General features: G+C 45.6%; 1 protein-coding gene across 14 annotated transcripts in view; it reads right to left on the minus strand.

Moving 5' to 3' along the window:
* Positions 1-20,590, minus strand: part of TCF20 (transcription factor 20) — a 187,843-nt gene that overhangs the window by 66,236 nt on the left and 101,017 nt on the right. The window contains exon 1 of one of the 14 annotated variants that reach the window (XM_081209464.1): positions 20,289-20,491. The exons of 10 other annotated variants lie outside the window; for them this stretch is intronic. The gene's annotated coding sequence lies outside the window, so the exon portion shown is untranslated. Of the gene's footprint in view, positions 1-3,440; positions 3,619-20,288; positions 20,500-20,590 lie in introns of those variants that run through there. 3 more of the 14 variants (XM_081209461.1, XM_081209460.1, XM_081209462.1) reach the window with 3 other exon arrangements.

Genomic DNA, 20,590 nt, shown 5'->3' on the forward strand with positions numbered 1-20,590 from the left:
TATTTTGCATGCATTACATTAACAGAAAGACATTGCATATTAATAAGCAATTCATGAAAATAACCACTTTGACTTCACTAGCTCTACATACTAACAAATTTCAATTGTTTATATCAACCTACTTTAATAATTTCAATATTGTTTCATTTTGCTATACTATCCACAATGACAATATAGTGAGTAGCAGACAACTACATTTAGTCACGCAATATGCGTAACTGGGATTCTGGTTAATGTGAATTTAACACAGCTGCCCTAAGTAGGCCAGAAACCCAGGTTTAAAGAACTCTGTACAGTTTTGTATCATTTGAGCAGTTTACATGCTGCATCTCTTCAAATGGACAACTATATTAACTAGAATATAATCAGCAGTCAAAACTTTAATACCTTTATTTACACTACTGATCACAATGTAGTATCCAGTTTATGTCAAAATTATTCCATACATTTCCTCCGTTGCTAACTCTTTCAGACTAATATTGCAAGGGAGGAAGATTTTGCAGATTTACCATACAATCAGTATATATTTTACTCGGAAGGAAATCTTGCTATGTTCAGTGGAGCTTATTCCTAGTTATGTGTGCACAGGATTACAGCCATGGCTGTAGTAGAACTCTACATGTGTTACACAGAGGACTATCAAGACACAGGCAATGATACTCCCTTGGAAAATAACAAAACCATATTAAACAGCATGTCTCAAAGTTTAAATGCATAATACAGCCTTCTTGGAACTGAACCAGTTCTAGATGTCAGCAGGATCACAGGTCTGAATGCTCTCCATGACAAAAAAAACTCCCAACAACCCATAAGGAGAAGATTAGAACACTTCTCTAACTAGTCTGATACAGTAGTGAGAGGACGTAACTATTTAAATATGAAAGCTCACATACCACAGCACTCAGAAATGGTATTTAGGAGACTATAGCTCAGCAGTAGAGTACATGCTTCACATGCAGAAAGGTCCAGGTTCAGTATCTGGTATCTGCAGGTAAGAGAATCAGGTGCTCACAGACATCTCTGCCTCATACCCTAGAACCACTGCCAACCAGAGCAGACCATACTATGCAAGATGAAGGCATAGTGGGGGGGCAGTGGCCTCAGGTGCACATTTTTGAGGGGGCACAATGAGGCACCCCCACAGAAGGTATGGAGCCCTGGCAGTTGAGGGACAGCAGCAGGCGGGTTGGTCTAGCGGCCAAGTCGATGGAGGGAGTGTGCGAAGAGCCTGTTGGAGGTGGGCTCCATTCACACTCCACATGAGCATAAGTTGCAGGCTTACTGTATTTCTCTTCTATTGTATACACCAAAAGGAAAAGGAGCACCAATTTGTTGCCTGAGGATTTTTAACCCAGAATATAAGCACAACTGTACCTTAGGTTGGTGGAACCTTTACTGTCAAGTGTGGTCAACTTCCTTAGAGCTTCACACGAAGTATGCTCATGAGGTGCTCAGAATGCACCGGAACACTCAGTTCTCTGACTTGCTATCTGCATATGTCAGAATAGCCCGATATAGAGACCACTAAAGTACAGCAGTGTGTACAGCTGATTCCATATAGATCTAGCTGTGCTATATTATAGTAAACTGTTATCCATTTTGACAAACAAAATATATTCAGAAAATAAGAACTAGGATTCATTTATTTACAAGTAAAACAATAGGCACTAAAATAGTTATTACTACCCTGACAACAAACTAAAAATAACAGAGCACTCACACCCACAAAAATGAAATGGTTAATTTTATATCTCACAGAAACCTAAATATTGTTCTAATATGAGACTAACATAGACCAATTCCATGAAAACATACCTCATGGCAAACTGAATTGAGGACATGCAGCCGGACAAGGTACAAATAAATGTGACTTCACCTCCCCCTTTCATCAAGAAGCTCAGGATGTCAATGAACAGGATTATTCAATTTTTCCTCAACAGCCATTCTGCAGGCACAGATTAGGCTGAAAGATGGTAACCATGAACCAATTGCCACAATGAGTTTCATGGCAGAGCATTTAAAGTCAGGTGTCCCCAATCCATTTCAAAACAATATACTATGCTTGTTAAATATGCTCTGGATTCCTTTTTGGAACTACTTGCCACCTAATACAGAAGCCAGGCAACTAAGTTTGTTACTTTCTTTTTTTAAAAAAATAGAATGTACTGTACTAAAAAGCATTGTTTTAATTACTGAGGGCAAATACAAGTCTGCTGCCCAAACACTACCTTGTTGTCATTCACAATTATGATTGTACTAGATAGCATAGATACAGGGGACATATGAACATTTATACTTTTGTTTTTTAAAAAACTAATGTATCAGGTAAAGGCAATACTAATTTGAAGTATCTAAGTCTTCCTAACTTTAACACTGCTCACCATATATAGCATTGCTATCACTCTTCTAGGCAATAACTCATGACACTTACTTCCAATAAGTGGCTACAACACCAGTTAGGTTTTACCAGAAGTGACAGCATACCCTCTAACGACCTCAGTTGACTCTTGTGAAGAAAAAAGGTGGATGGTGTGTTAGTAGGGAAGAGAGCGTGAAGCAATTACTGCTACAGAGCCATTAAGAAATATTTCATGCAATTCAATTTGGCTCATATTAATGAACAACATCAGGAAATATTATTCCCAACTCATTTAAGATATTTAATGTTTTGAGTCCCTACCTAGGCCTTTAAGTTTGTTCAGAGTGACATGAGGTGGTCAATTCCATCAGCTTGCCTAAGAGATGAACTGAAAGAAAGCAAGGGGCCAGCTGAACAGAAGAGGAGCTTACATCCTAAAAAAACACCATGAAGGTCACAAATTTATTTATTTTTTCATTCAAACTTCCATTTTTTGAAAGTCCTTCCTAGTCTACTGTTTTTTAAAAAACAAATGCGCGTGTACGCACGCACACACAATCTGTGTAAGAGAGAAGCCACCAATTCAGTGGGCCTAACTGAATCTCCTTCGGTCTGCTTCGCACTGACTGAGGGAAGAAGCCAAGATGCCTTCTCTACGATTCCTTCGACTTGGAAAAGGCATCGTCCCACCAGGGGATTGATATCCCAGCAGGTATTCAAAAGGGAGCCATTCCCCCTGCGCCGCTTTAACCACCTTCCCTCCCTCCACATTACACTTCCCCTCCGACACCCCTCTCCTTTTTTCAGATGCAATGTACGCAAGACGGCAGGGAGGGAAGTGCCGGGCAGAAGGAGCAAAGGTAGATCGCAGGATTTCCTGAGGATCTCCTCAACTCCGACCCCCCCCCCGCGGGCATTCCTCCTCCAAGCATCCATCGCAAGAGCCCGGCTGGGGGAGGGGCGCGGATGCTGCGGCCCGCGGGCCGCCCGGGCACCCGTCTCCCCGTCTCCTTCTCCCGCCCCGCCTCAGCCGCGCGCCCCGCCCCTTCCACCGAGGCCCGCGACAGGGCTTCACACGCACCGAAGCCGTTACCTCAGCGTCGCTGTCCTCCCCCACCCCCCCTAAGGGGGGGGGAGCGCGGAGCGGGCGGCGCTTCTCAGCGGCGCGTGGGGCGGCGAGGATCCGCGTCGAGCCGGGGGCGGCTCCGCGGTGGTGGTGCCGAGGTTTCTCTCTCCATTCTCCCCTCACACACACACACACAGGAAATAACACAGGATCAGCTGACAGGACCCGGCCAATGGGGCAGCGGCGGGGCAGCGCGCGCAAAAGGGAGGAGCGCGAGACGGCGGCGGCGCAGGGCGGGAGGGCGGCGCATTGCGCGTGCTCAAACCCGCCCTCCGAGGCGCAGAGGGGAGCTGGGCAAGCGCCTTCTTCAACCACGCGCTCGTTTAAAGAGGCAGCGCCCGGGCGGAACAGAACTCTGTGCCTCTCGCCTAGGGATGAAGGCGGGCACCGGCTTAAGCCAGTAGTAGCCTAATAATGCATTAACTTCCGTGGGACTTCCAAGTAAACACAGTAGCCCAGCGCCTCCCTCCCCAAAAGGAGGGGGAATTACAGCAGCGCAGGCGACTCCTGCGTCTCCCCGGTATTTAAGGCTGCCATCCCTCGTGCACACTTACGCGGGAGCAAAACCCCGTGAACAAACTAGGGCTTACTCCAGAGTAAATACGGGTAGGATCTGGCTGCAGTTGTACAAGAAGAAGCAATTGGTAACATTTTCTATCTCGCGCTTCAGCCGGAAATGCTGCTACCACAGTTTCCAGCCCCTATTGCTTCCCTTTCATTATATTATCTCCCCTTCCCACCCCCCACCCCACTGGCCCGCCAAGGGATGGGGGGTTGTGAGCAGAATCATAACGGGTTCAGTCAGAGGCAACGGCTTGAGTTGTCCAGATCACGGCCGGCACCAAAGGGTGGCGAGGTCTGGCCCGCCATCCTAACCCACTCGTGGTTCTCCTATAGGTGGCACTCAAGAAAATTAGAATTTGGAGGCAGCCCAAAAGAGTTCTTCCTGCCTTTTCCAGGTGAAGGGGGGGCACTGCCTAGAACCCACTCTGTTTAAATTTCTCGTCTCCTGTCTCACCAGCTGCTGCTGAAACACGAATGTTTACTCGTTTTTTAAAAAAGCATTAAAATGCCTAAGCAAACAGAGGCCCTTACCAATAATATTAGGTTCCTAGCTGTATAGCAGTGGCAAGATCCCAGGGCAATGTGTCTCCTATTAAAACAACACTGTGATAAGCAACACCCTGCTATGAAGCCATAAAAAAGGTAAGACAAATCCTCAATGCAGGCTCATTATTAATCCAGCTTTTCAACCTCCCCACTGGATACCACATACTTGATCTACTTAACCAAGTCCCTGCCATTCACTGATTCCCACCCCCCTTACTCCCAGGCAGCGAAGAAATTAATTCTGCAAGCAGATCGTTTTTCTGCTAGAAAAAGGGCTACTTTAAACCAAACTTTTCAGTCCTGCACTACAGCAGAGTACTGTAGCAAGTACTGTAATGGAAGCTCCTTGGACCATAAACCAACCATTTTTCTCCCACCCCATGAATCTATTCAAAATTTGTCATTATTCTGCTTCCACAGTAGGCATATACTGCAGCATCACAAACCAACCACTCTTTTTTTTTTTGCTTTCCTGTGCACTTTTCTTTTTTCCAAAGCTCAGAAAATCCATGTTTTTAAACTCTATGAAATAGCTGTGGTATTGCCTACCACATTGCTATTGTGGCTGGTTATGGCCTGTATAGAGTGCCCTAAAGCAGAGGTTTTCAACCTTTTTGAGCCCATGGTTCCCTTGACCAACTACATTCTTTCTGTGGCACCCCTGTGGTGCTCAGGAGCCCAGCTATGGCACCCCTTGCCTGCAGAGCTGGCAGCCTCTCACCCTTTTTTGAATACCTTCCCTTGTGGAGTGTTCCCTTAGCCTCCTCTCCGCTCCCCTCTCTTTGGGGGTCCTCTGGGCAGCCATAGCTGCCACCCCGGTCTCTGAGCTGCCCCCTCCAAAGAAAGGTGCCTCCTCACACTGCCCCACAGGGGCCTGAGAAGCACCCCCTGGCCCAGCCCCAGAGGCACCATTCGCCTGGGGAGCTTGTAGCCAGGGCTGCTGCAACTAATAGTTGTGGAGGGCTTTGGGAGGCAGAGGCGCAAGACAATATTAGAGGAGGGAAGGAAGGAAAGAGGGACAGAGGCCAGTGTTGCCTGCAGCACCCCTGATCATCATTCAAGGCACCCCAAGGTGCAACAGCACACTGGTTGAAAACCACTGCTCTAAAGGTTCTGTTTTCTTCTCTATGGTCTGTCTCTCCCCTCTAGGAATCAGCTCTTCATTTTAACCCATCCTTTTCCAAATAGAATTGCCTTAATTTCCATATCTTCCCTCTGCATTTCCAAATTGCAGAGAGGGGGACAAAAAGGGAGTATTCGATCCTTTCCCCATCCATAAGAGTTCCAGTTAAAATCCATACTGGGGCTGGGGAACAGAGTGTTAGAAGTCTGGAAGCAGAGTTGTTATTTCACTTTCATCTTAAAAGCAGAGCAAAGACTGGGTGCTGCTAAACTGTCAATGTCTGAAAGCATCCTTAGTGAATCAAATCATTATCACTATGTTTAGTTGTTTTAATCCCAGGTTTTCAAATCTTTAGATCACTACAATGCAGATCTTGAAACCCCCAGTATCCGTATACTTGCCTTTAGTTTGAATGATTCAACAGAGATCAGGAGATAAAATAGATACCTTGGGTTGATCAGGTATGAAATGCTATGATTTTTCTACAAGCCTCTCTCAGGTGCTTATCTTGCATAACTGCAGTGTACAACACATTTTCAGACAAACATTAGCTAAGACTGGAGTATAGATACTAAACTGAGAGGAAATGTCCAAAAGAGCCAATCCAGAGACATGACTTCAAGCTTACCTACTTTCAAGAATGCGTTTAGGGAGCTTTTTTGAGGTAAGTAAACAAACAGCTTGGGACGTAGGTGGTGCTGTGGTCTAAACCACAGAGCCTAGGGTTTGCCGATCAGAAGGTCAGCAGTTCCAATCCCCACGACGGGTGAGCTCCCGTTGCTCGGTCCCAGCTTCTAGCAGTTCGAAAGCTAGAAGTGCAAGTAGATAAATAGGTACCGCTCCGGCGGGAAGGTAAACGGCATTTCCATGTGCTGCTCTGGTTCGCCAGAAGCGGCTTAGTCATGCTGGCCACATGACCCGGAAGCTGTATGCCGGCTCCCTCGGCCAATAAAGCAAGATGAGCGCCACAACCCCAGAGTCGTCCACGACTGGACATAACGGTCAGGGGTGCCTTTACCTTTAAACACACAGCTTACAGTACTTCATACCAAACTATAGATAATACAATATATCTCATTATCCAGGCTCCTGTCCAGCTCACAATGACAGAGCCTCTTACTTGAGACTAAGGTGGAATCTACACACATATAAAAACCGTTCTGAAAATTATTTTTTAATAAAGCGTTTTTAAAAATACATGGAATTTTCCATAAGGCTCACCACTGCCCTCTCATGCCACACTGTATATTGCACTTAAAACGTTTTATTTGCAGCTGTATAGCTGAGTCCTAAGGAATAAATCTCTAAGGCAGAAACAACAGGCTCAGCAACAGGTAACGAGTCCTAGAAGCTGCTGCGCACAGACTAGATGACAGGAAAGGTGAAGCCAGCCAGCCTAGAAGCTGTGGTCCATGTTTAAGGAGTCCCAAGACCAAGGCAATGAGCTGAGAACCATATGGAAGAATTTAAGCCCCCCCCCCCCGCCCTACTTTTAAAAATGGGGCAAGGAGAGCTCATTCCAGAGACTTTTGTGATCTGCAAGCCAGTGGGGGCAGGAGAATAGTTTCATCACCAGGTCCTGGGAGACCAGGTTGTGCCTCCCTTTCAGCCTCCAGTTCCTCCCCCAACCCCAGCTGGCTCCTGCACTCCACCTTGGATTCGATTACTGCACTCTTTTCCTCAGGAAGAAAGGGGGGAGATGAGAACCCTGCTTCCTCAGCAAGGGCAGTCATATCCTGAGAGGGAGAAGTAGATGCTGCCTCCAGCCTCTGTTCCCCAGCCCCATGTCATTTTCCTGTTCACGCTCCTAGGTCTCTGCCGCCCACTCCACTCCTGAGCCCAGCAATGCCTTGGGACTCACGGAACTCAAGATAAATTACCACATGAGCAATAGTAAATTCAGCTTTAGGAAACTGCACAAATTCTCCTGGTAAGACAACACACTTCTGCGTTGATTAACATTTTCTAGTACAGTGGTACCTCGGGTCGGGTTACATACGCTTCAGGTTACAGACTCCGCTAACCCAGGAATAGTACCTTTGCTTCAGGATGAGAACAGAAATCGTGCTCCGGCGGCACAGCGGCAGCAGGAGGCCCCATTAGCTAAAGTGGTACCTCAGGTTAAGAACGGACCTCCGGAACAAATTAAGTACTTAACCCGAGATACCACTGTACATTTCTTCAAGTCTAACATGATTTCAATACAGCAGTTCAGGAGTCGTATCCAGTTTGCGGAAGGCCCAACAGTGAAGCACAGCCTCATGAGCTTACTAAACACTGGATTCACTTAGGCTGCCTATACCAACCTACTACCTGGGAGTAAGCACCACTGAACTCAGGAGTTACCTCAAAGTATGTGTAAGATTGCACTGTTAAAAGCAGTAACCAAAAAGTAATGATTCAACCTATTCTTTGAAACTAGTTTGCTCCCATATCCACTAACAACCTTGTCCAATCTACTTGATTCAACATCAGTATGAGAATTCTATGTTACACCTTTGTTGCATAGGGTTGCAATTCCTACAAGTTGCTACAACATTGCCAATACACCCAAAATACTTTGCCTACAAACATAGATTTCATTTCAGTATTCACTTCTACAAATTATTGTCCATCAACTAGTGGAAAAATCTTTTTACCTTTCATTTTCCAATTCATTCCCCTTGTAATAGTTGCAGCCCAGTCTTCTGTAGATTTACTCATGCCAAATTCAATTGGACTTATTCTCACCCTGCATAGCAGTACAACTCCAGACTCCTCAAACAATTATGTTTAAGTGGTAGAGATGTCACATAATGTCAGCTTGAACAAAAGGAAAATCCGCAGGAGGAGTTGAATGGAGAAGCATTCCCTTCTTCCAACAGATGCAAGAACAGTGAGAATTTTTTCACCCAAAATTTATAGCTTGCTGGCAAGGACTGTCCCCAGCACAGCAGAAGAGGCCAGAAAGTCAATAAATCTCCATTATCTGAATCATTAGAAGCATCCCTGGTTGGTAATATACAAAAATGCAACTGAGGATATCCCATTTTTTCACCTTGTCTCTTTTTATAAAAAAAAAGTACACAGAACAAGGTTTACAGCTTGACTTATGCACACGTGCTATTTTGTACAATTTAAAACAATGTTAACTACCCAAAGTATAAGTGATAATGGTTATTCTGAATACTATTTTAGTTTTAGGGTATCTCCATTTGGGAGGGAGCAGGGAGAGAATATCATTTTAGAGAAGAAGAAAAAACTTTAAGCTACCTTTTACTGATTTTCTATTAGAGCACTGATATGCTTAAATAACTACCTAAAAGGAAATTAACAACAGAACCTCTGTCATTATTCCTGGTAGGATGGATTCCAGAAGGCTAAGTTGCCTTCTGTAATTCATGTGACTGAATGGCTGGTTTATGACACGCAGTTTCATCAAATCCTAGAACATCACCAAATAGCGGAATCCAGAGAATTTAAATTCACCTTGCAAATAACTTAGCCTTAATATATACAGTATTACTCCAATAAACCTTGCACCCTACTTTTAGAACATGCTACATAATAAGCTTCTAAATTTCAGATTTATGCCATTTTTACAGAATGGTAACCCCTTCTTTTAAGAGCTATTATTCTTTAGAGACTCATACCAGCTGAGCAGTGAGTATCTTAAATCATGCCAGAACTGAACATCACAAATGCAATATCCAAATGACCCATATTTGAAGGACAAGATCAGCCTCAGCTATATTAGTTTTGTACAATCTATTTTGTACCCACAGTTCAACAACACCTACAATAACTCATTGAAGTTAACCTGATATTCATAATAAGGACAACCCTACTTAGAGTACTACTATATTCCCATGATAAATAAATGATAGATTATATTATTATATTATATTATTATAAAAGCTTATCACAGCTATGAAACAATAGCAAAGTTAATATTTGTAAAAAAAAGTTAGTAGCAGCTTAGCAAAAAAAGGAAAAAACCACAAATCCTAGTTTTAGACCAGAGACAGCCATGACAGTCCCAGCCCTTTAGATGCACTGAAAGAACATTGGATGTTAGTCATTACTCCTTTTATAAGTAAGGAAGGTGGCTTGGTCCTTCAGCTCAAATGCTTTTATCTTCTTGATGAGGCATCACACTCAGCTGGATCTCATATCATTCTTCCATTGCAATCTCTGTGAGTGAATGAAAACAGCTGGGGACCATCTTGGAGCAAGTTTTAACTCTTTCATTTGACCCAGAGTGCATACTGTGGGATAAATATCAGCCTCATATAACCAGTAAGTTTAGCTCTAGTTGATGTGTGAAGGGGTTAAGACCATAGAGTAAGCTGTTCTGCCAGACTTAACTAGGCCATATCCCCTTACCTTGAGATGAAGTGTTAACGAGGCCTTTGCTTACTTCCACCATGTGAATTCAACCAGAAAGAACATCGGGGCTGATTGCACCGAGCCCAGAGCAAGCCAACTTTATGTTTCTCTACAAATAATTTAGAAACATGTACCAATTTTGAAATGAAGTATTGCTGCCTGTCGTTTCTTGCTACTTTACGGAAAAGCACATGAATCTGATTTTTTAATGAGTTCATTAAGTAAACCATTTTTAATTTTGCAAGTGTGTGGCCTATTTCTATGCTAAAGGGGAAGTAAAGGGGAACTTTGGGAGAAACTAAGAAAAGGGTATTTCAAAGGTATAATAGCCTATATTTCCCTGCTTTACCTTACTGCACGTTTTGTGATTTTTAAATCTCTGCCGATGATGCTCTCTCACCAAGAGAGTATTTGCTCCAAACCTGGAACTCTGAACTCATATATTAGGGATGGTTAACCCTTTTCAGCTCAAGGACTGCATGATCTCATGGGCAACCTTCTGGGGGCAGCATGCTAGTGGCTGGTGGGGGCCAGAAATAACAGCTGATGGAGAAAGAGATGTGACTGTTCCCTTTGTACAGTCAGTGACATTCTAGCCAATCAAAAGTCCCAGGTTTCTGCACACTCTCACACACCCCATCCTCCACCAAGACAAGCAAGAGGCATTACTGCAACCATACCAAATAAAACAGCACTTGAAGCCTAGGGAGGAAGCATGTCTGGAGAGTCCCAAGAGCTGGACAGAGAAGTCACAGTTTGCCTCTGGGCCTCTGGTTCCCCACCCCTGTCATATATCAAGGTATGTAGTTACATCAATTTGTCATCATGTCCACAGAATTTAAAACACTAAAATGGAAACTTGGTGGTGGGTAAAAAATGCCCTGAGGAAGGACATAATGCATCTTTCCAGAATCCTTGCAGAAGCTCTCCTTTAAGACTCCAGATACACTCATCTAGAATCTGAACTCCACTGCTGTGACTGAGGCTATAAAAACAAGACATCCCACAGTGTTATGGGAGGGAGGGAATTTCCAAAAAAGAACCTCCACCCCATTACGAATGCTCAGACACCCAAGGCCATGTGGTATCTCTTCCACATTAATCTGGAAAAAATACACTGACCAAATAAACCTATTTTACTCCACAGGCGATAGGAGCGTCTCCCACAGACAAAACAGAATAAAGAATGTGGGTTGCACAAAGGGAGGATGCTGTTCATCTCAACTCCCTAAAATGCAGATAAGTTCCCATGTTGCATTGCTGAAAGCAACAGAAAGCACAATCAGCTTTGCTGGCAAACACTATATACTGCACTCCAATTATCAATACTGCCGTTAAACCCTCATGGCCCATTCTTCCAGACAAGTTTCGGGTAGAGATGAGCAGATTTCTCACTTCCCCTGTGTTATTGCTGTGCCAATCTGATATCCCTTGGGTTCTGCTTTGCTTGTCTTCCAGTAGGAATTCCAGATTTCGAAATGCCAGTAACAGATTATGCACATTCACCCTCTGCTATGATAAAGAAAGCTTCCTGTGGGAGTGCAATTGTAATTATGCAGAAAAGGAAAGTATTAAAATCCAATGTTTTTGAAACGGGAATGCCATTTATTAATTTTAAAATGACCCTGGAATCAGCAATTTCTTCCTGTGAGATCGCCAACACTTGGGGGGGGGGGTTGACTGGTTTTCACATGTTTATCTCTTCATCCTATTGAACAATAGGAAGAACAAACTGTTGGCAATTAAATGAAATTAATAAATAAACAAAATGGCCCCATCATTCATCAGACACCTATCTGTTCCTGAGGCTCAAAAGAATTCTGCTATATCAAACCAGAAAATCATCCAGACCAGCTTTTGTTTCAATAGTAGCAAACCAGACGCCTCTGGGAAGCCCACAATCAAGACATGAGTGCAATAGCACTCTCCTGTTCATGTTTCCCAGCAACGGGTATTCGGAGGCATAGCATTTTGACATCGGAGGTAATACATAATAATTGGCAGAAAAAACGATGGCGGACAAGGCTGATGCCCTTTTAAAACCTTCCAGAGTCTTGTGGTAGTGAATTTCATAGCTCAACTATTCAAACAACTACTTTGGCTGTGTCCACACTGGGTCATTAAGTGTGCCTGGGCGGTGTTTCCATTAGCACTTCCAATGTTATGCTTCCAAAACCTTTATCAATGTCTTCCATCCACACCTGTGGGCAGCAGTTGATCGTACTTTTTGCCAGAAACATGAGAACAACTGTGGGCATATGCATGACTACAGTGGTACCTCGGGTTACATACGCTTCTGGTTACAGACTCCGCTAACCCAGAAATAGTACCTCGGGTTAAGAACTTTGCTTCAGGATGAGAGTAGAAATCGTGCTGCGGCGGCGTGGCAGCAGCAGGAGGCCCTATTAGCTAAAGTGGTGCTTCAGGTTAAGAACAGTTTCAGATTAAGAACAGACCTCCAGAACTAATTAAGTTCTTAACCCGAGGTACCACTGTATTTGTTTACCCATGCACACTTTCCATTTTAGTTTTTTAGTTTTGAAATACAAGTTTTTTGATCTACCAAATTTGCACAAAAGAGCAATCAATTTATTTATTTTTATAAAATTTTTGTGTTGCTCCAAGCCAGGAAACCTGAGGACCATTGTAGGCATGCAGGCAGGTATTTGTTTACCTGTGCACACACATTTCTTTAAAAAAAAAAAACCACAAGTTTTTTTATTCTCCAGATTTGCATAAAAGAACAGTTTTTTAAAAATTAAATATATATCTGCATCACTTGATGCCGGACAAGGATTTGGAATTGCTTGGATAAAATGTTGCCAATATAAAAACCCTGTTATTTTAATACAGCTGTTTTATTCAAGAGCAGTTCTGTGCAAAAGAGCTGCTTTAAAAACAAAAATACTGAGAACAATACTTTCAGCAACATTCACTGGAAAAAGGCAGGCAGCATCCCTTTCTTCAGGAAAAAAAGGAAATAGAGGGGATGGCAATGGAAAGCACCCTGTGTAAGATCACCAAATATGCTTTTATTCCCTTTTTTGTTGTTGTTGAAAAATCAGCAGCCACACACAGAATGCACTTCATTATGTCTAGTCAGGTAACATGTAATTTTATTTTATATTTTCTTCCCTTATTGGATTAACCACGGATCAGGAAAATCTGAGTTTAGCAGGGGGAAAGTGCAAGCTGCCACTTGGATGAGGATGTTGTGTGGACACAAGCACCTTCAGATCCACATTAGACAAGTCCTTCCTTTTGTATATCCACCTGTAATACATCTTTCCTTACTCGCCTTTTTTTCTAAACTAAAAAGTGTTGTGACCTTTTCTGATAGGGGAGTTGCTCCAATCCAATTTTGGTTGCCCCTTTTCTGGTCTGTAGTTAGGAAGTTGGCTTTGTGGAGTGGGAGATCTGGGTTCTAATTCTGCCCCTTCTCCTTTGCATCTAAAAACATTGTTACTGAAAGAACACCCAAAAGAAAACTTTGACTTGTATCTCCCTGTAGCTGGGCATGAACCAACACCACCTATGTGCTGTTTCCCAATGAAAAAGTATTTTGTTCCTCTCATACAGACAAAAATACAACTGTGTTGAGAAGAGCGTTCCAGGGATAGCACATTATTCCCACAACAGTGCTTGAGCACTTCTCCTGGAAAACCCAAGAGGTCTTCGTGTATGCTTCCCCCAGACACTGGAACGTAGGAATCTATCTTCTACCAAATCAGACTACTGGCTTATTTAACCAGTATTGTCTACACTGAAACATAGAGGCTCTGCAGGGTTTCAGAAATGGGACATTATTATCCCAGGAGCACATGTCATTTTAGGGCATGAAACTTTCTTCAGTGAGGGGTGTTAAAAATATGTTTTTTAGGGTAAATAATTCAAATCTGCTATTATTTGTAACATTTAGCTTGTAAAATCTACATTTGATTAAAAAACAAACTGCTCTCGGAAAACCAAGGAAATTTAATTTTACCTTCTGAAAATGTCAGGTAATGCTTAATAATAATAAAATATAAATGCAAGTACTTGACAATCATATTTAATGATTTCTATGCAATGTTACACATATTTTACTTACCTAGCAAAGCAAAATTATATTAATTTAACCAAAGTATGGTTTGGTTAAGTATTTTAGCACCCCTCATTTTTGGAATTTGAAAGTCCTCCTTGGAGATTAAACCTGGAAACTTCTGAATGCAAAGCAGACATTCTACTCAGTGCTATTTTTCTAGAAAAAGAGGTGCTGGAACTCACCATGAACACCTCCCTCAGAATGGCAATGATTCCCACCTGAGAGGTACCAGAACTGAGTTCCAGTGAGTTCTGGCTGAAAAAAGCCATGGTTCTACCCAAGCTATGGTCTTTCCACCAATGGGCTAAGTGTTGTAATTGCAACAACAGTCCTGACTTCCTTCTCTAGCTCTGTTTACTTGGCAGAAAAGCATTTCAGTGTCTGGTGTACTGAGGAATGTGCTATGGTCTTTTCCTGGGCACTTTTGTGTGTTGGGGGCATGTGCATTACAAGTTCATAGAATCTTACGAGTTGGAAGACCCAAGGGTCATCTAGTCCAGCCCCCTGCAATGCAGGAATCTCAGCTAAAGCCTCCATGACAGATGGCCATTCAACCTCTGCTTAAAAACCTCTCCAAGGAAGGAGAGTCCACCACCTCTCATGGGAGTCTGTTCCACTGCTGACTGTCAGAAAGTTTTTCCGGCTGTTTTGTCTAGGGTTACCAGACGTCCCCGTTTCCCGGGGACAGTCCCCGTATTTGCGAATAAGTCCCTGGATAAATTCCATCCCCGAAATGTCCCCGGATTTCATCTAATGTCCCTGGGAAACGCAGTAGCGACAGTCTCAGCAGCCCGGAGCAGTTGGCTCTGGATGGCTTCAGGAGCTGCTCAGAAGCCCCCATATGATGGTAGTGTGGGGGCTCTAAGATGCAGCTTCCGGGCTGCCTCCACCTTCCCTGACCCCAGCAACTAAGCTGTGAAGGGAGGCTTCACGCTGCCTATCGGAGCTTGTGTGCAAGCAGGAGGAGGCAGGGATCTCTCAGTTAGGCAACGGGAAGCCTCCCTTCCAAGCTGAGGGATCCCTGCCCCCTCCTGCTTGAACAAAAGCTGGGATGGGGCTGCTCCAAAAGGCAGTGTGAAGCCTCCCTTCCCAGCTGAGGGATCCCCGCCCCCTCCTGCTTGCACGCAAGTAGGAATAGGATTGGGGCTGCTCCAATGGGAAGGAAGGCATCACACTGCCTGAGCCTCGCCATCGCTGCTCTTGGCCCTCCTTCTCTGCCTTCCATGCCTGACCCACCACTCACCACTTCCCTACCACCACCACCACAAAGAACCAACAACTCAGGGGCTGCCCAGGCTCATAGAAAAAAAAGATAGAAGCCTTGGAGGAAGGGGAAATGTGGCGGTTGAGGTCAAGGCGGCAGCCCCTCTGCCACCGCCATCGCTGCAGCATCAACATCCCAAACGTGTAGTATGTATGTATTTATAGTGTCCACGGATTCATTGAAAAAAAATTGGTAACCTTAGTTTAGTTGGAATCTCCTTTCTTGTAACTTGAAGCCATTGCCTTGAGTCCTACCCTCAATAGCAGGAGAAAACAAGCATGTTCCCTCTTCCATGCGACAGCCCTTAAGATACTTGAAGATAGCTATCATATCTCCTCTTCTCTAGACAGGTGATGACGTGAAGTCATTCAGTAGTAACGATAGAGTCGTACTTTGGAAGTCGAACGGAATCTGTTCCGGAAGTCCGTTTGACTTCCAAAACATTCGGAAATCAAAGCATGACTTTTGATTGGCTGCAGGAAGTTCCTGTAGCCAATCGGAAGCCGTGGGAGCCCTGTCGGACATTCAGGTTCCAAAGAACATTCGCAAACTGGAACACACACTTCCGGGTTTGCGGCATTCAGGAGTCAAAACGTCTGAGTACCAAGGCGTCTGGGATCCAAGGTATGAATGTACATTGATGCCTTTCCTGCATGGCAATTGTGACAGTGCCATCAGCCTGCCATCTCGTGATTGGTGAACAATAGAATCCATGGAGCATTGTAGAAGTGTCTGTTGGTGTTGTTATATCTGCAGCTATCTTCCGCAGTGTTTCTTTGTTCCTGCACATGCAGATGATTGCAACTACATGATTAGGATCCGAAGCTGTCCCCTTTACTGATAGAAGGCATCCTTGTCTCTAGTCCAAAATATGAGGACACACAGTGGGATGGAGGGGAGAGAGGGAAATCACTGAAAATCGCCTCCCTCCCCTTTCCACTAATTGATGCCTTCTGTCAGCAGAGACAGCACTGAATATCACCCTATGTCATTATTAGCTCTGATATAGTTGCCACCAGTATTGTAGGAATATAGGCTCACCCTGTAATTCAGGCAACTTTTAGCTAACTGACAATCAAACATCAAAGTGAATTTGTGAGACTATGCTTCCTATGTCCTTTCAAGAAACATTAACTTGTTATTTTCACTTAAGTCACACAAGGAACGGTCCAAGCCACAGGTCCATGTAGTTCACCACAGAGTTTGAGGGGGTGTAGTAGGCAATCTTCTAGTCCAACTTTCTGCTCAGTGCAGGAAGTCCAGTGCTAGGACATCGCCAGCAGATGATTGGTCAAGTTGCTACTCTGTAAAAAGACCTCAAGCAATGGAGAGCCTAAGACTCCTCGAAGTAATAAGTAATTCCACTGTCCAACTGTTCTGTTTGCAAAGCAGGTTTCTTCTAGAGTGCAACCAATATCTGCCCTCTTGCAACTTATGCCCAATAAAATTGTTCACTCCTTATATATACCCAAAAAGTCACTGTGCTCTGCAAGAGAGGCCTGCTGCAGAAACCATCTTATCAGGAGGCATCGGGACTTCAGTATGGTGGCAGCTACCCTTTGGAATCCTCTCCTGTTACATATCAGACAGGCACTATCTCTGTTGTCTTTTCAGCAACTACTGAATACCTTCCTCTTCCAACAAGCCTTTTCAGTGGTGATCTTTAGCCTAGTCCACATCTGTATTGGAACTATTTTTATCATAAGGAATTGTTTTTAAATATTTGTAACTTTTTATAATAGGTGTTTTAAATATGGAATTGTTTTTAATTGTGTTTACACTATTTTTGTTTTGCGGTTGTAATTGTTTTATTTGTTTTATAATTGTGCATTTTTTGGTTGGGACCTGCCCTTGGACCATGCAGTGAAGAGTGGATAAGGAATCCAATAAACAAGCAAGCAAGCAAGCAAGCAAACAAACATGTCAAGTTTAGAATTTTTAGGTTGTGGTATGTAGAAATGTAGTACAGGCAGTGACCATATTTACGCATGTCCAGTTGACGTGTGACCGCGCACATGCTCATCACCACTGATGGAAATGGAGTGGAGGCAGAACGGGTTTAAGCATGCTCTGCTGACACGCATAGGGGCCAAAAACGCAATCCCCGCACAAACGTCAAGTTGCTTGTATGTAGGAACAGTGAACCCTGCAATCGTCATGGAAGAAGATTAATAAATTTGAAGAGGGAGCAGCGAAGAAGAGACAAAGAGGCATATTTACAACTTGTGTGCAAAAGGGAGGATTATTATACAATGATTTGACAAAACTGCATTCACCCCCTTATATCACCAGGCAAGTGGACATTAAAGAGCTTGAGCTCTTCTCCCCTTCAGACACCTGATCTCAAATCTCAGCTTAACAACCACTGGAAATTCATTTTCAGTCAAGCCCAGGGTCACTAGGGATGAGTCCTGAGAATCTGTTCTGAATGGCAGGCCTCAGCCTTGAAATCTGTAATGCAAGAATAAAGTACATCTGATCAGATAGATAGGGCTTCCATTGGTTACATTTTTATGAGTCGTGACTGGTCCCATTAGGGCTAATGGGGCACAGCCTCATCAGCCGTCCTCAGGCAGCCCCCACGAACCTGGCTTCCTACTTACAATCAGTCCAGGAAGTGGCCCTGGCTGACAGCTTCCTCCTCCTTAGTCTCAGTTTTGCCCCTGTACAACTCAGCAGGGAAGAGGACAGGGCAAAACTAGAATGGCTCTGGCGCTACCTACTGTCAGCCTCCATGCCTTCTGGCCTACCAGTCCAGAAGAGCACTGGCCTCTGCTGCAGATATGTGTTCCAGCCTCACAATAACCTTGCAACAGGGGTTGCACTCAGGGGTGCCCAGGTAAGCCCCACCCTGCATAGTCCATCACAAGAGGCAATGCCTAGCTTCTCAGCTGAGCCAGGATCTGAACTTGAGTAGCAATCACTTTTAACCAATACTCCACATCAGTGGCGTAGCGTGGGGGGTGCAGGAGGGGCCGACCGCACCGGGCGCAACATCTGGGGGTTAGGGTTAGGGGGCGCAAATCCATGGGTTAGGGGGCGCAAATTACTTGCCTTGCCCCGGGTGCTGACAACCCACGCTACGCCACTGCTCCACATACACCTGACAATGCAGGCACCGGCCCATAAAAAACCACAACGCATTTGTTAGCCTTGACAGGTGCCCAAAATGTCTCTGTTCTTTTCATTGCTCACTATGGTTCTTCCCAGCGTTTCCATGCTGGGCACCAAAGCCAGGCGCAGGCTTCGGAGGCTGCATCCAGGCAGGTCTGGGAGCCGGCAAGGCACCAGATTTGGAACATTTCTATCTAGGCAAATAGGTTGCAGGATGAATGACACACATTTGCCCTCAGAAATCAGGCCAGTAATGGCAGAGGTGTCTCTGCACCAGACTCTGTTCAAGTAGACTGCAGAGGTGCTCCAGGATTGAAGCAGCTGGTGATCTGGACTGAGAAACGGGCATCCTGGAGGTTCTGCCATTTGTCCCTAAAGATTCGTGCACCTCTCCCCACAGGCACCCCCACCTCCCGCCCCCTCCAGTGGGGCGCAAGAATAAAAGCGGCAGAGTGAATGACTCCTGACCTACACATCAGGATAGGCAAAGCATCGTGGCAGATCTGTGTGAGGCAAGGTAGCCGCCTGCCTCCAGCCGTTCATTTTAAAGACGGATCTCCCCCACCCACCCACCCTCCGCCGCCCGCAATCTTTTGTCAGCAAGCCTCTCGGCGGACGTGATTGAGAGCGCAAGGTCCTCTCCAAAAGGACCCCCTTTCTCTGCAGAGGGCCTTTGAAGTCCTCCCCCTCCCCTGGAGTGTGCATTTAACAAGCAGGGAGCGAGGACACAATGTCACACACATCCTTCCAGTGTCGTGATCTCCTCCCCGCTCCCCCCCCCCCATCCTTCCTCTGCCAGACGCACACGCGCTAACACAAAATGACGGCTTCCTCGGCAGCCGGAGCCAGCAAAGCATTCTCTCCCCCGAACTCGGTGGGAGCGCAGGGCGCAGGGCAAGCCGCCCTGTGACCGATCCTATTTCCCTAAACCCCCACCCCACCCCAAAATTCCCCCCCCCTTTAAGACAAACGGCATAGAAAACGTCGCTAGAGAGACAAGGGAGGGAGGGAGGGGCGGCTCCAGCAAACCTCCCCCACCCCCACTCCCGATCGTGGGGCACTGCGTGGCGGCTGCATCCGCATTGCTATTGTGATGTCGTCAGTGGAAAAGATGGAGAGATTTCTTCTCGCCCACACGCACGCAGGCGCCTGGGCGAATGTGACCCCGAGGCCCGGCACCTCGCTCCGTTCCCGGGTGCCTGCGCCACATTTTGCTCCCGGGCTGCTTCGGATCAAAGGCCCCCGCGCCCGCCCCCGGGAACCTGCGAAAAAAGAGGGAGGAGGGGGGCGCACGGTCGCCGCCGCCGCCGCCACCTAAGAGACGCGCGAACCCAATAACCCATTTCTGTCACCTCTGCAGCGCCGCAAGACAGACTGCTGCAGCGAGCAGCCAGGGCCTTTGCGAGCGGCCAAGCCGGAGGCTCGAGGCGGCCAGCCCACTAGGACGGCAGCTGCGCGCCTCTGAGAAATGGGCTGAAGCTGCTCGCCTGCCCCTCGCTTGCCATCGCTCCCCGCCTCCCTCCCCGCATGCACAGACCCAGACACCGCCGCCGCCGAATGCACCGCACAGCCGAAGCGTCACTGGGTGGCTCGCACAGAACACACAGCCCCACGCCACACACACACACACCCAGACACACACACACAGCCCAGCGCGTGTGGTCTGCAAGATCTGGCCTCTCCGGGCCAATGGGAACTTTCAAGAAGAAGAACGCAGACATGGAGCCAAAGCTACTGTACCTGCTTTCAGGCATCATTCTCGGCTCTTTTTTTTCCTCCTGCTGCTTCTCCCCACCCCCTTCCGATTTATCTCAGCTACTGGTTTTATAACGGGGAGGGGGAGAGGGATGGGAAGAGGTGGGGGCTTTCATTCCCCCCCTCCCCTCTTCTTCAAGCCCCGTCTGCACCTTCTGTTTGAGCCTGCAAGTGAAGTCACAAGGCTGACTCTGTGACATCACATGGAGTCTACAAACACTGGATTGTGACTTCACTGCAGGATGGAGCGCGGAGGATTAAAAAAAAATAAAAAGGGGGAGGGGAGG

Source organism: Podarcis bocagei (assembly GCF_964188305.1).
Source record: "Podarcis bocagei genome assembly, chromosome: 10".
In the NCBI taxonomy this organism is placed as follows: Eukaryota; Metazoa; Chordata; class Lepidosauria; order Squamata; family Lacertidae; genus Podarcis; species Podarcis bocagei.